Source organism: Doryrhamphus excisus, chromosome 2 (genome assembly GCF_030265055.1).
Source record: "Doryrhamphus excisus isolate RoL2022-K1 chromosome 2, RoL_Dexc_1.0, whole genome shotgun sequence".
Lineage (NCBI taxonomy): Eukaryota > Metazoa > Chordata > Actinopteri > Syngnathiformes > Syngnathidae > Doryrhamphus > Doryrhamphus excisus.
The window spans coordinates 16716455-16731715 of record NC_080467.1 but is presented as its reverse complement, the minus strand read 5'-3'; the positions used below and the strand labels follow the sequence as shown (position 1 = coordinate 16731715).

General features: G+C 39.9%; 1 long non-coding RNA gene across 1 annotated transcript in view; it reads left to right on the top strand.

Moving 5' to 3' along the window:
* Positions 1 to 2841: 2841 nt before the first annotated feature.
* Positions 2842 to 15261, top strand: part of LOC131104816 (uncharacterized) — a 38789-nt gene continuing 26369 nt past the window's right edge. Inside the window, exons 1-2 of the long non-coding RNA XR_009119829.1 lie at positions 2842 to 2897; positions 10335 to 10534. This is a non-coding gene — a long non-coding RNA (uncharacterized LOC131104816). The remainder of the gene's footprint in view (positions 2898 to 10334; positions 10535 to 15261) is intronic.

Below are 15261 nucleotides of genomic sequence, written 5' to 3'. Positions count from 1 at the left end.
TGGTGGGCAGACAGGACAGGACAAGTGACATCAGGAGCTCAAAGTTGAGTTTCAGCTTGGGATGAGTTACAGCCGCAACAATTCATATTAGGGACTTTTATTACAGACTTTAATTATTAGGAATTAATGTGTCTTTTGTGAAAAAAAATCAAACTTGTAATGAAAGCCTGTTTTTCAGCCGATTAAGTCTGGTGCTTGTGTGTCTCACTGAACATTACAGTAACATTATGGACACCTACTACATATTGTACATATATATATAGACTTGAATGTCTTATATTTGTATTTTACTTAATTTAGCCATTTTAGACTTAAAAATGCTTCATTTAGGCAAAAATATGTTTGAATATACATGTTTTGACTAATAATAGGCCATTTCCACCAACAAAGCAGTATGATTTATTAATTTATTGGCTTTTGGGGCAAAAAGCCAAACGATTTGAATGAGAGCCGATTGTAGTTTTGTATTTTATGAGTTATTTTCCCTCATTGACATATTTTGCTCAAACAATAGTGACAACAGTGGTTCCCAAACTTTTTTTTGGGGGGGGGGGGTGAAATGATTTTCAGCCACCCCCACAAGTCACCCGACAAATGTGCACAGTTTTTCAATAAATACGCACCCACCTAGCTTGCAACCATCCAACTGACCACGCTACAATATGTTATTTCTTTCCAAAAATATTCAATAACAAAAGCGTATGAGTTGGTTCAGCATTGGCAGCTAGTTGAGGTGCCAACGTGGGCCGTGATGTTTAAAAGCCAACAAAACGAAAATTGAAAAAAAAGGAAAGAAGAAGAGGAGAACCAGGACAAAGATAAAGGTGTGGAAGTATTGCATCACTTGTATGTATACCACAGTATAGAATGGCTGTGACCAAATCGGTTTTCATGTATTCAAAAAGATGATACAGCGATGACAGCAGGAGCTGAGCTGAGTGGGATTTCTGGCTCCAAGTGATGCAGCAGATTCCCGTGTGAGGCAAGACGCCATCCCCGGCACGAGATAAAGCCACTTTCACAGTGTGTCTGTTCTCATTCCTAGACTTGGAAACCATTAGTTTGGTCATGTAAACAAACTTTATGAGTTGTGTTTATGGTTGTATTGATTTCTTTTACTTGTCCATGATGTCAACTAACAGCGGGGCAACTCATTTTTCTAGCCAAGTACACCCGCAGAGGTACAGACCTTTACCATTGTATGGAGTTTTTCTATTTTATGTATCTGTGGTCTAAAGGGCAGCACACTTTCCCTCTGGCATGACAGAGTTTCATGTGAATGCCACCATCTTTTTCACTGTAGATATACAATAAAATAATGCTGTTTTGTTGTTAAATACCGCCTATTATTTGTTGTTATATGCACATTTAAGCAAATGTTAAATACTGTTTGCAAATGTATTACATGTTTGTGTTTCGGTGAGACACACAAGCACCAGACTTGATTGCCAGAACAACAGGCTTTTATTGCAGGTTTGAATTATCTCGGTAATTCTGAACATGGACTACTGTTGTGGTCGTAAACCATGCCAAGTCAAAACTTGTCAAAAATTTAACTCACTTAACTCTCCAAGCACCGGAAGACATTTAAAGCAACACATACAAATATGTGTCTTATTTAGTATGTCTTAAATGGCCTATTTGCTCTTAATATGTCTACTATATTGGGTAATATGAGTGTCAAGGTGACTATAGGGGTGTTATTTCATGTCTAGAGGGCTTTAACAATGCAAAAAAAAAAAAACAACAACGTTGTGGCAGGGCTCTACTCACATGCAGGCAGAGTCAGAATTGAGTGCTCAAATTCTGTTTATTGGATCAGTCCAAAGTATAAAAACAGCCACATAGGTGCAACAACTTTCAAAAATAGAACATAGGCAAAAGTGTCCAAATTGAAATAAAAAAAGAAGTCAATCTCAGAGTTCTACTTTAACTCACTGGTACCTTAGCATCACTTGGCCCTGGCTTTGTCCACGGGGCCGGTGGCTCTCTGGTGGTGAGAGCTTGACCTGGCTGAGCGGGGCGGGGTTTACTGGGCGGTAGAAGGCAGTGCCTCTTCTTTTGTCATTCTGTGTCAATTACACATTCACACACACGCATTCACACATATGAGCACATTTACACACACATATATGAATATGCACACCAACATACCTCAATATACCTCCATATGTGCACTCACAGCACATGGGTGCTTCTCTACACAATCTAGCGTCTTATCCTTGATGTCTTTATGCTATTGGTATGCTATTATTACAGTAATTATGATGTCAAGCAATGGGATTTTAATTACTGCTATCGATGTAATTGTGTTTACTATCACGGTTCATGTCTTCATTGTTACTATTGCCACTGGTAAGTTGGACTGTGAGGTGATATCATCTCCATTGTGACTTTTAGCCATCATTGACATTTAACTGATGCAGTCCTGTTTGTCACTGTTGTTGTTATGGGAATTGTTGTTGCTGCTGTTTTTGTCTCTCTCTGTACTGCCCCCCCACCCCAGTTTCTCTTCTTCTTCTTCTTTTCTGTGTTTCTTCTTGCTCCAAATTCGCATAACAAAAACATCAAATAACAGCAAATAAAATTTCATAGTACAGGGAAGTTGTAGCTTACACCTTTACTGACAGAGCAAATCTGTTTAGCATTTAGATCAAACAAAACATCAATTCAATTGGATTCTAATAAGTAAAAACCCTCAAACAATGTTACTGCTTTGTAACGTCTCTTTATAACTGAACATGCTCTCATTATACTGTAAATACCAGGCCCCTCCCACTGCGTGTCAATGCTACATTAACTAATTATTCAATCACCGTAAAACAGGAAGTGTTTAACCAACCCGGAAGTAATAGTCAGCTTTCTTTTTTCCAACACGGGGAACCACAGCACCTAAAGTAAGTTATCTTCCCGTGTATGGATTTATACGACTAAAGTTGACACAATATGTTGATCATGTCTGTATTGACGTGAAAGAAAGTTTTTGTTGTGTGTACGTGCGTGTGTGTGTGTGTCGTCACTAAAGCCGTGACAGACGAGCTACGTCACAAACGTATTTAGAAGATGGTTTTCTATGCTTCTCCCTAAAGCGTGCGTGGGTTTTCTCCGGGTACTCCGGTTTCCTCCCACATTCCAAAAACATGCTAGGTTAATTGGCGACTCCAAATTGTCCAATGTGAGTGGGAATGGTTGTTTGTCTATATGTGCCCTGTGATTGGCTGGCGACCAGTCCAGGGTGTACCCCGCCTCTCGCCCTCTCGTGAGGATGAGCGGCACAGAAAATGGATGGATGTTTTTTGATGCTGTGTGAATGGAAGTATTTCATATATTAATAAGGAATCCTGCTTTGAGGGAATTCACTTATCATAGGGGTCGGAACGCTAAAATAAGGTAAACTAAGTGAAGCTAAGATAATCTAAAGCACACAAAAACAACATTGATAGTGTCAATAGGTGAATTGCTTTTACATATTTTTACACAAAGTGTGCAACTGCGGTATTTATGGATCGGACAAAAGCCTTGCATGCAATTAATTATCAATACTGTTGATATTCTGCCTAGTAAAAGGACAGTTAGCTCAGCATGAACTACATTATTCTACACTACAGCCTTCGCTCATGGCTTTTTGCTGACTCATCCATCATCAAGCTAGTAGCTCTTTTTAATTAAAAAAAAACCCTATGACACGTTATTGTTTTTTTTTTTAAGTAATATGCTAAAAAACGATCCTTCCTTGCGCTCGCATCTCTTCTAAGAATAGCCTTGATGTGTGTCATTGATCATCTCTCCCTGCTGGCAATCGCACTGTGCAGAGATGAGCTGGAGTGGTTAGTGCAAGCCATTGATGGCCGGCCATAACACACTTCCCCTCAATTTTCACCCCCAGACACTCAGAGATAGTATATGGCGCTATCTTTGCAAGCGGCTGCATAATCTCAGGGGATAAACTGGACATCAACCATAAATCACCCCGGTGTTTAGAGTGTGTTAAAAAATAAACACTACACAGCACCCCAAGCTCCACAGAATAAGCTGCAATCTTCACTGCCAGCAACCTAAGCAGGAGGTGTGGGTGATGGTGGGGACTTTGGGACTTTTATACTTTGCTGAATGCTTATTTTCACCTTTTTCCTTATTAAAAATTCTAAACTTGGTACATGTTATACACAGGGAGTGAGCAAACTAACAGGAATTGCTGAGTCAGTATGTGGCCCTTGGTGGAAAATATTTGGACACCCCTGCCTTAATTGATCATTTATCCCTTTTGTCCATCATTTGTATGCATTTATGATTATTTTGGGTATGGAAAATTTTCAGTATTGTGTTTTCAGTTCATTCCCAAATAATTACAGTCAACTACTGATGACATCACAGATGGGCTACATTTCATAGTATGAGCAAGCGAATAGGTTACTAACATTAACAGAGCTGCAACAATTAATCAATTAATCATCTGTTAATCGATTATCCAATTAACTCTTTTGGTCTGTCAGTTCAAATATTACATTTTTGAATATAGAAACAGGGAAGAAATTTGTTTAAGATAAATTTTTTGAGATTAATTAATCCCCCCCCAAAATAGTAAACCAATTAATCTGTTATTAAAATAATCGTTAGTTGCAGCTGTAGGTTTGTGATAAACACATTAAGAACACAGGTGGACTTGGGCAGGCACCGGTGTGAAACAGATTCATGCATTTCGACTGATCGCAGATCATATTGATTGTATTACAGTCAATCTACCGTGTCTAGCTAGCTATCTCATTCGTCATAATGGTGGCCACTGGCCAGCACCGAGTTTGTTTATTGCTTTTTCCTGACTTATTTCTTTCTTCCCTGACTCCCAATAACAGTGGTTTACTCGGTTTGGGTACATTTCCCTGAACCACAGCAATTTACTTTGTTGAGAGAAGGTAGTGTTTGTTGCCATGGTGACAATAATACCCACACAGTTTGCGCTGGTCTCTGATCATTTGGAATCAGCAGCTTTATTTTCAGTCGGAAACAGAACAAAGGAGATCTCCAAGCCATTTCTTTTCAAAAATATATATTTTTAACACATCTTTATTTATTTGGAATATCAACATACAGTATAACATCTACAACATGATTCCCCAAATTTGTCATGCAAAGGTTTAATAGACATTTTTGTACAGGGGGCACACTGTACTCATGGTGACATGGTGGTCAGCACTCGTGCCTCACAGCAAGTAGCAGTTGTTTGATTGTAATGTCGGACTCTCCATTGGACCAAAACCATGCATGTTTGTTCATTAGAGTCTAAATTCTCATAGATATGAATGGTTGCTTGTGCATATAAAGTATGTGCCCTGTGATTGACTGGTGACCACTCCAATGTGTGCCAGCCCAGTTGGGATAGGCATGAAACCTAACAGTAAAAATGTCTATCACTGTACAGGGCTCGACAATAACGATGTACCGATGGCCCGGGGCAAGTTAAAACAAAATTCGGGCAAGTAAATCCAATCATTAATATTCCCGTCGGGCAAGTGCACTTTAGCATGCCGTACTGCCAAGAGTTTTTTTTAAAGCGGTTCTTGTTGGGTGTTGGTAAAACACGGACTGCGTAATTCCGGTGGTAATTTGCAAACCAATCCTTGCAAATGTTGAAATGGACCAATCAGAATCGTTTATTTAGACCGCGGTCCGTAATCCACAATCCGCGTTTTACCCACACCCGTTCTTGTTCGCGATCAACCAATCAGCGATCGTTTTACTAGGAAAACATCTGTCATGGCGTCCCTGCCAACATGGTCTAATTCTTCAACAACTTCTGAAGGAAACACCACCGATTAGATCCAATACCAAGTGCTGATTTTGCACAAGTTACAAAATCTAGCGGTTCAATTTCTCTGTGTATTTTTCTCACCTTTGCTTCACAAATTATTGTTTGACCATTGAGCATTTTTTCTGGATTAAAAACACTTCACTAGTACACAAATGTGTCAAATGTTTCATTGTGGTGCACAACTTATAAATATCACTGCTTACTACGACTACCATGTGTAAGGTAGCATGTCTTGCCATGTTAACATACATCTCCACAAATTTTCAGACATTTCTCCAAATACAATGCATCAGTGCTATTATCTGATTAATTATCAGCATATATTGATATATGATATCATTATGGCAGTCTTTTCATTTTACATGGGGCAAGTTCGGGCAAGTAGTTCTCACTTTAAGGATTCCCCATGGGCAAGTAATTTTTGTTTTTAACGTAGAGCCCTGCTGTATCTGTGGTAGTCGTGGTGATGACTAATTGCTTGCTACTATTTCTTCCCTTCACTATAATTACTGCTTTTATTGCAATCAATGTCAGTGCTGTTGTTATTCCTAGTGTCATTTCGGGCCGACAAAAATGACTGCTTTGTGGATCACTGCCCCTGCGTTCAATATTGACTCGCGTTTCCACCCACTTTCTCTCTATCAGTCCCCAAAGTTATTCCCTTTTGTTCCTAAATCTCTCTGTCTCTATAGCCTTTTAAATAAAGCTAAAACTGATTAGGATGGAGTAAGGAGGGAGGAAAGAAGATGTCAATGCTTCATGGATACAGAATACCAAAACAAAGGTAATAGTTGGCAACTATGGAAAAGGCTTGGCGGAGTGGGAGGATCATGAGTGAATAATAACAAGTGGATGGTTGGAAACCCTGATATCAAACCATACGGTGGAGCCTAAACCTTGTTTTCTGGAATACTCCCCAGACATACCTTTCAACCAGAAGTGTGGACTCGAGTTATGCGACTTGGACTAGAGTCACCATTTTGATGACTTTCGACACAATAATCTCATCCGAGAGTTGCAACTGGACTTTGACATCAATGCTTTGGGACTTGACTCGGACATGAGTTTGATGACTTGAAAATACTTTTGCTGACTTTCGATAGAATAATCTCATCCGAGAGTTGCAATGGACTTTGACATCAATGCTTTGGGACTTTGACATCAATGATTTGGGACTTGACTTGGACATGAGTTTGATGACTTGAAAATACTTTTGCTGACTTTCGACACAATAATCTCATCCGAGAGTTGCAACTGGACTTTGACATCAATGCTTTGGGACTTGACTTGGACATGAGTTTGATGACTTGAAAATCATTTTGCTGACTTTTGACACAATAATCTCATCCGAGAGTTGCAACTGGACTTTGACATCAGTGCTTTGGGACTTGACTCGGACATGAGTTTGATGACTTGAAAATACTAACGTGACCTCTGTATTACGTGTTGAAGCCCCCATGAATGTTGTCGAAATGTTAGTTTTTGGTCAGGTTACTAACTAGCCATGGGGGTCCTTTTAACGTTGTGTGCTAGCTGGGTAAACATTAAACCGCGCTTATGAAATGTAAGTACTCAAAGATTTCAAACCTATGACTTTGGACTTGAATTGGACCTGCACATCATGACTTGGGACTTGCAAAACAATGACTTTCTTGCAGCTCTGCTTTCAATTCTCCCGTTTTGTCCGGGAAACTCCTGTATTTAGTCCTCCCAGCCTCCCATTGAAAAAGCATCCTGTATTTTCCCTCTATTAGCATTATGTATGAAGTAGGCAGTAGGTTATTTACTGTTGACAGGTTAAATTGTATCTTGGAGAGGTGTGTAGTAAGGCGTGTAGATCCCTCTTATTGCATAACCAAGCTGCCAAACAGAACAGTTAAAAAAAATGATTAAAAAAGGATAGAAAAGTATTTCTCACACACCAGCCACCCATTATTTATCTACAATGGCAGGTAAACAAACCAAAGTCGGCATGACAAGCTGTTTGACTTCTCATCTCTCAGCGTTAAATCCTTCTTGTACGAGTCTTTTCTTTGAATGCCTCACAGGGGAGGCAGCAGGTTTGCAGGCATTTCAGCGGCTGATAACATCTCTCAGCGCGGTCCGATGCCAAGGTCTCAACTGCTTCTCTGATAAAGGGGAGCTCGCAGTCGGAAGTACAGTAGCTTTACTTTACTCACTTTACTGTGAGTTCTTCCAAATCAGCCAAAGAAGAAGCCAAAAAACACGATGCAGTTGACCTTTTTCAAGTGCAAAACAAAAAGAGACATGGGTAAAAATAAATAAATGTTTAGTTACAGTACCATGTTAGTAGTTACTTCTAACTACTACTAATTTTGATACAAGGCCAGTATTGAACACTGCAGAAAAACTTTCTAAATCCAATTTGCTGGCAAGAGCATATGGACAACTGTGGAGTTCTGGACAAAAATCCCCCCACCCCCCAATGTCCCGTGGGAAACAAAATGTGTTTTTTTTTTCCATTTGTTGGACAGGTGCTGTTTCAGCCTCCAGCTCAACCACACACCTCAGTAATGCAGGATGATGATGCATTTCATAACACGATATCAGCAACATCATCAATTATTCATCAGTATCATTAGTGAAGTGCAGACAATTAGGTGAATTATTCGTTGTATTCATGGTATTAGCCAGCAATCTACTTTTAACTCCTACTGGGTGGGAATTCACTTATCACGGTGGGATTTGGACTCAATTAACCGCAATAAATGAGGGATTACTGTATTGACTGTTTGAATCGTCATTTTGACAGTAATGCATTGCAAATGTGCAAATGTACGCACTCATGAATGAAAGTACACAGTGTACACAGTATGCATAATGAAGTGTACTGAGTGAAGTACTTGGTTTGAGAAATCAGCCTGTTCTATTGAATGTTGTCAAAATACTTCATTTCTCCAGCTGACAAGGTAGGACAAAAAGAGTTATACGCCTTTACTGAAATGAAAGTGTGTGGCATATTAATTGTGGAGTAATTAAACTCATCTATAAATTAACCTGATGAAGAATTACAGCATTTACTTGTAGTTGAGTTTCCCTCCCTGTGTCATTGTGATATAGAGAGCTCTATTTTAATATACTTCTCCTTGAGGGAATTTGGTGGAATTGGAATTAAAGACAAACGGTCAGTCAGTGCAGTACAGTACAGTATTAAATGCAAGGAGAAAACAGTGCCATCTGGTGGACATAAGACGCCAATGCAGTCCACACAGCTGTCATGATGATGTCTCATGTAGGCTAACAAGTAGAAAAAGAAAATACCTGTTATGAAACACTGCTTTATAGTAGTCATCTGGACGTACAGGCCTGTGGTTGGACCGTCATGCACACAGCCTTTTGAAGAAGTGTGAGAAATACTATGCTAACCACAGAGAACTACTACTCTAACCCAGAGAGAACTACTATTCTGACTCACAGAGAACTACTACTCTAACCCAGAGAGAACTACTACTCTAACCCAGAGAGAACTACTACTCTGACCCAGACAGAACTACTATTCTGACCCAGAGAGAACTACAACTCTGACCCAGAGAGAACTACAACTCTGACCCAGAGAGAACTACAACTCTGACCCAGAGAGAACTACAACTCTGACCCAGAGAGAAATACTTCTCTGACCCAGAGAGAACTACTACTCTAACACACAGAGAACTACTACTCTAACACACAGAGAACTACTATTCTAATCCACAGCCAACTACTACGCTAACCCACAGAAACTACTACGCTAACCCACAGAGCACTACTACGCTAACCCACAGAGAACTACTACGCTAACCCACAGAGAACTACTATTCAGACCCACAGCGAAATTGTATTCTAACCCACAGAGAACTACTATAACCGACAGAGAGATGCTATGATAACAGACAGAGAAATACTATGCTAACCCACAGAGAAATATTATGCTAACCCACAGGGAACAACTATTCTAACCCACGGAGAAATACTATGCTAACCGCAGCGAAATACTGTAACCGACAGAGAAACACTATGCTAACCTACAGAGAACTACTATGCTGGGCAAACTTTTTGACTTTGGCAGAGGGGCTGTATGTGTGTGTGTGTGTGTGTGTGTATATATATATATATGTATATATATATATATATATATATATATATATATATATATATATATATATATATGTATATATATATATATATATATATGTATATATATATATATATATATATATATATATATATATAATGTAGTCAAATGTGATATCATTTAATAGGATTTCTTGTGCCAATCGGCCATTTGGCACAGTTCAGTAAACCATGACAGACTGTGAAATGAGGCATTGGAGAGTCTTTTAAATGGCATTTTATTATATTTAGGATAGTTTGTGTGTGTGTGTGGGGGGGGTGTATTTGAAAAGGAACCATTTGATAAATTCAATAAAAAAAAAAGTGGATTCAATGCCAAGTGGCATTGTGACTACTAGGCCACTACTTTCACATGTTTGTTTCATTGATAATGATTTTCACCATTCACTGGCAGGTATGGAACGTAACAGGTGGGGGCTCTACTTACTGAACACAGCTACGACTTAGCGAAAACATGGAAAAGTGGTGAACCTTCTCAGGAGTAGCCGGTCAACCAAAAGGACCCCAAGAGTGCAGCGACGACTCATCCAAGAGGTCACAAAAGACCCCACAACAACATCCAAAGAAGTGCTGGCCTCACTTGCCTCCGTTAAGGTCAGTATCCATGACTCCACCATAAGAAAGACACCGGCAGAGTTCCAAAACATATTTGTCAAATGACCCGTTTATTTCCGTGAAAGGATCATATCCACAACACAAAAATCAGTGGATTGTTGAATCCGGAGCTGACAAAGATGACCTTTGATAGCAGCTAAATGCACCATCTTGGATCAGCTATTGCTCTGATAAAGAGTCTTAATAATACCACTTTAATGAAATAACCATGAGAAAGGTCACATGGAAATGTGACCTTTTACCTGACCTTGGTGTCTGGTGGTGTCGGAGATGGAAGCAGTGGAGCGTATCAGTCTTGAGTTTTTCATCTGTGGCTACTTCCTTGTTCAGGATGGTTCGTGGTGGTGGTGGTGACTTGATGATTCTGGGTGGTGGGCTGTGACGCTATCGGGTATTGGGACTCGATCAGTGTCAAATAGCACATTTCCTTGCTGAAATGTCTGTGTTCCAACTTTGGTGGAAATGGATTGTTTTAGTTTTTTTGTGTAATCCTGTGACTTGTTTACTGAGTCAAAATGATTACTATGGAGGATCCAGGGATTGTCTTTGTGGTGACAAAGCAGGAACAAACTGGGAAGACGTTTTTGGTACAATTTAATATAAAGTGTCATGTCTGACATTTTACAGGCTATTTTTGCAAAGGCTACATCTTACAATTTAAATTACTTTTTTTAATCGATATTTTAATGTCAGGGGTGTCCCAAGTGCAATCTGGGGGCTGTTATATTTTGGAGTTTGCCCTCAGTACATTGTAAAAATACAACTTAAGAAAAAAAAACAGCAAAATAGGACGAAAAAAGCAGTCGTTCTACAAGAATAAAGAAAAAAGTAGTAATATGACAAACAAAACATAGAATAAAATTGCCATTTTAGGGAAACGAGGTTGGTTTAAAGTTATATTTACAATATAACAAGAAAACATTAACATCTGACCACAGCAGTACATTTCTATCAGTGTGGGCGCTCATTGGTGGTGCAGGGCATTAACCTTCCTCTTGTGTTAGCTTTCTGGTATCATGTCTTATGTTACCGGGTCGGTTTTGACCCATGTATTAAATCAGCTATAAAATACACTAAAAACTATAAGTTACCATCAAATTTGCTTCTCATGTCTTGGTTACCTTCTTAGGCTTCCTCATCCATGAAAATGTTAATTTTAATACTTTTGGTGTGGGCATGTAGGCCTTTTTTTGTCACTATACCCCTCCATTTCAATTTCCAAAAATGGTAAAATTAACCTCAAAAGAATCATGTTAATAAATTGAAGGTTCTTTTGTTACCTGGCTATTACTGAGGGCTATAGAACATATCTCTTAAATCAATTACTTTTATTTATTTTCTCATTTTAGTATTAATCACTAAAGAAACATCTATGGCAGGGGTCTCAAACACGCGGCCCGCGGGCCAAATGTGGCCCGCAGGACACTAGTTTGAGGCCCCCACCTTGATATGAAAGTTTAATGTTAGTGCGGCCCGCGCAAGTTTGATATGGATGCTGTATGGTATCATGTACCCAGAAAAATGTATTACGTTTGATTAATGTTCATGTTAAAGGTTAAATAACTGTTAATAGTTATCCTCCCCATCTGTGTGGAAGTGGTAAGTTTTTGGCTATTTAAGTTTAAAGGAAATAACTTGAAGGCTACCGTTTAGGTCGCTAGCTCTCTAGTTTGCGAGTTAGCATGTGTCTCGAGACCCTGCAGTTGCGCAATATGTTGTAAATAAAAAGAGTATAACTGTGACTATAGTCGTGTTTTGTCATGTCTACAGGGCTCTAATAATGCTTTGTTCATTTTGATCTGAAAAAAATAATTTGTCTACCCACCAACTATATGTGGTTTCTTAAGTTTTTATTATTTGCCGTTTTATTATGGACTGGCCCAGTAGCCAGCCCATAGACTGCTACTTGCAGTAGCAGTCTATGGGCTGGCTACTGAGCCAGCCCATATTGTTATTCCTTGTGCGTTTAGTTATGGACTGGCCCAGTAGCCAGCCCATAGACTGCTACTTGCAGTAGCAGTCTATGGGCTGGCTACTGAGCCAGCCCATATTGTTATTGTTGTTTAGCTATTATTATTATGGACTGGCCCAGTAGCCAGCCCATAGACTGCTACTTGCAGTAGCAGTCTATGGGCTGGCTACTGAGCCAGCCCATATTGTTATTGCTGTTTAGTTATAATTATTATGGACTGGCTCAGTAGCCAGCCCATAGACTGCTACTTGCAGTAGCAGTCTATGGGCTGGCTACTGAGCCAGCCCATATTGTTATTCCTTGTGGTGTTTACCAATTTTTATTATTCTTATATCTTAATCTTCCACTTTTTGTGCGCGTAATGCGGCCAAAACCGCAAGAAGGACCCCCACACATGTTACACCGTCGGAATCGTGACGCTCGGGACTACAGCGGTATTTATTTTTTGGAACGTTTCGTGTAACCATGGCGACGCTATTTGCGATAGAAAAAAAAATCGGCCACTAGATTAGGTACACCATTCTATTTTTAGAACAGCCGCATTCCAGAGAAAACGAGAATTTACAGACTTTTCACAGCCTTGTAGCTCAGCCATACGGCCACGTAGAAACGTGGTTGATGGCTCATTTTTTAGATAAACTTCTGAACTCTCTCTGTGGCTAAATGCTAATTGCTAGCATGTTAGCATGTTAGCATTTAAGCTAATTTACTCATGTTTAAAGGCAAATACACCCATGGCATGATGCAGGGAGGTTCTAGGACAACCTTGGCAGTTTCTAAACTTGAGGCTCTCTTGCTAGGTGCTAGCATGGTAGCCGTTAGCATGTTAGCATTTAAGCTAATTTACTCATGTCTAAAGGCAAATACACATATGGCATGGTGTAGGGAGGTTATAGGACAACCTTGGCACTTTCTAAACTTGAGGCTCTCTTGCTAGGTGCTAGCATAATGATTGTTAGCATGTTAGCATTTAAGCTAATTTACTCATGTCTAAAGGCAAATACACACATGGCATGATGTAGGGAGGTTATAGGACAACCTTGGCAGTTTCTAAACTTGAGGCTGTCTTGCTAGGTGCTAGCATGATGACTGTTAGCATGTTAGCATTTAAGCTAATTTGCTCATGTTTAAAGGCAAATACACACATGCATGATGGAGGGACGTTATAGGACATCCTTGGCACTTTCTAAACTTGAGGCTCTCTTGCTAGGTGCTAGCATAATGACTGTTAGCGTGTTAGCATATAAGCTAATTTACTCACGTTTAAAGGCAAATACACACATGGCATGATGTGGGGAGGTTATATGACAACCTTGGTAGTTTCTAAACTTAAGGCTGTCTTGCTAGGTGCTAGCATGTTAGCCGTTAGCATGTTAGCATTTAAGGTAATTTACTCATGTCTAAAGGCAAATACACACATGGCATGATGTAGGGATGTTATAGGACAACCTTGGCACTTTTTAAACTTGAGGGTCTCTTGCTAGGTGCTAGCATGATAACTGTTAGCATGTTAGCATTTAAGCTAATTTACCCACGTTTAAAGGCAAATACACACATGGCATGATATAGGGAGGTTGAAGGACAACCTTGGCACTTTGTAAACTTGAAACTCTCTTGCTAGGTGCTAGCATGTTAGCCGTTAGCATGTTAGCATTTAAGCTAATTTACTCATGTCTAAAGGCAAATACACACATGATGTGATGTAGGGAGGTTATAGGACAACCTTGGCACTTTCTAAACTTGAGGCTCTCTTGCTAGGTGCTAGCATGATGACTGTTAGCATGTTAGCATTTAAGCTAATTTGCTCATGTTTAAAGGCAAATACACACATGCATGATGCAGTGACGTTATAGGACATCCTTGGCACTTTCTAAACTTGAGGCTCTCTTGCTAGGTGCTAGCATAATGACTGTTAGCGTGTTAGCATATAAGCTAATTTACTCACGTTTAAAGGCAAATACACACATGGCATGATGTGGGGAGGTTATAGGACAACCTTGGCAGTTTGTAAACTTCAGGCCCTCTTGCTAGGTGCTAGCATGGTAGCCGTTAGCATGTTAGCATTTAAGCTAATTTACTCATGTCTACAGGCAAATGCACACATGACATGATGTAGGGAGGTTATAGGACAACCTTGGCACTTTCTAAACTTGAGGCTCTCTTGCTAGGTGCTAGCATGATAACTGTTAGCATGTTAGCATTTAAGCCAATTTACTCACATTTAAAGGCAAATACACACATGGCATGATGTAGGGAGGTTATAGGACAACCTTGGCACTTTCTAAACTTGAGGCTCTCTTGCTAGGTGCTAGCATAATGATTGTTAGCATGTTAGCATTTAAGCTAATTTACTCAAGTTTAAAGGCAATTACACACTTGGCATGATGTGGGGACACTATGGGACTGCATCAACTTTTTCCGTACTTGAGGCTTTCTTGCTAGGTGCTACCGCGGTAGCCGTTGGCCCACCGGGCCCGAGGTTCACAGCACAGGTGGCCAGTCCATCAAAATTTCCGCGGGAATTTTCTAGTTTTTATTCTTATATCTTAATCTTCCACTTTTTGCGCGCGTAATGCGGCCGAAACCACATGAAGGACCCCCACACATGGTACACCGCCGGAATCGTGACGCTCGGGACTACAGCGGTATTTATTTTTTGGAACGTTTCGTGTAACCATGGCGACGGTATTCGCGATAGAAAAAAAAATCGGCCACTATATTAGGGACACCCCAG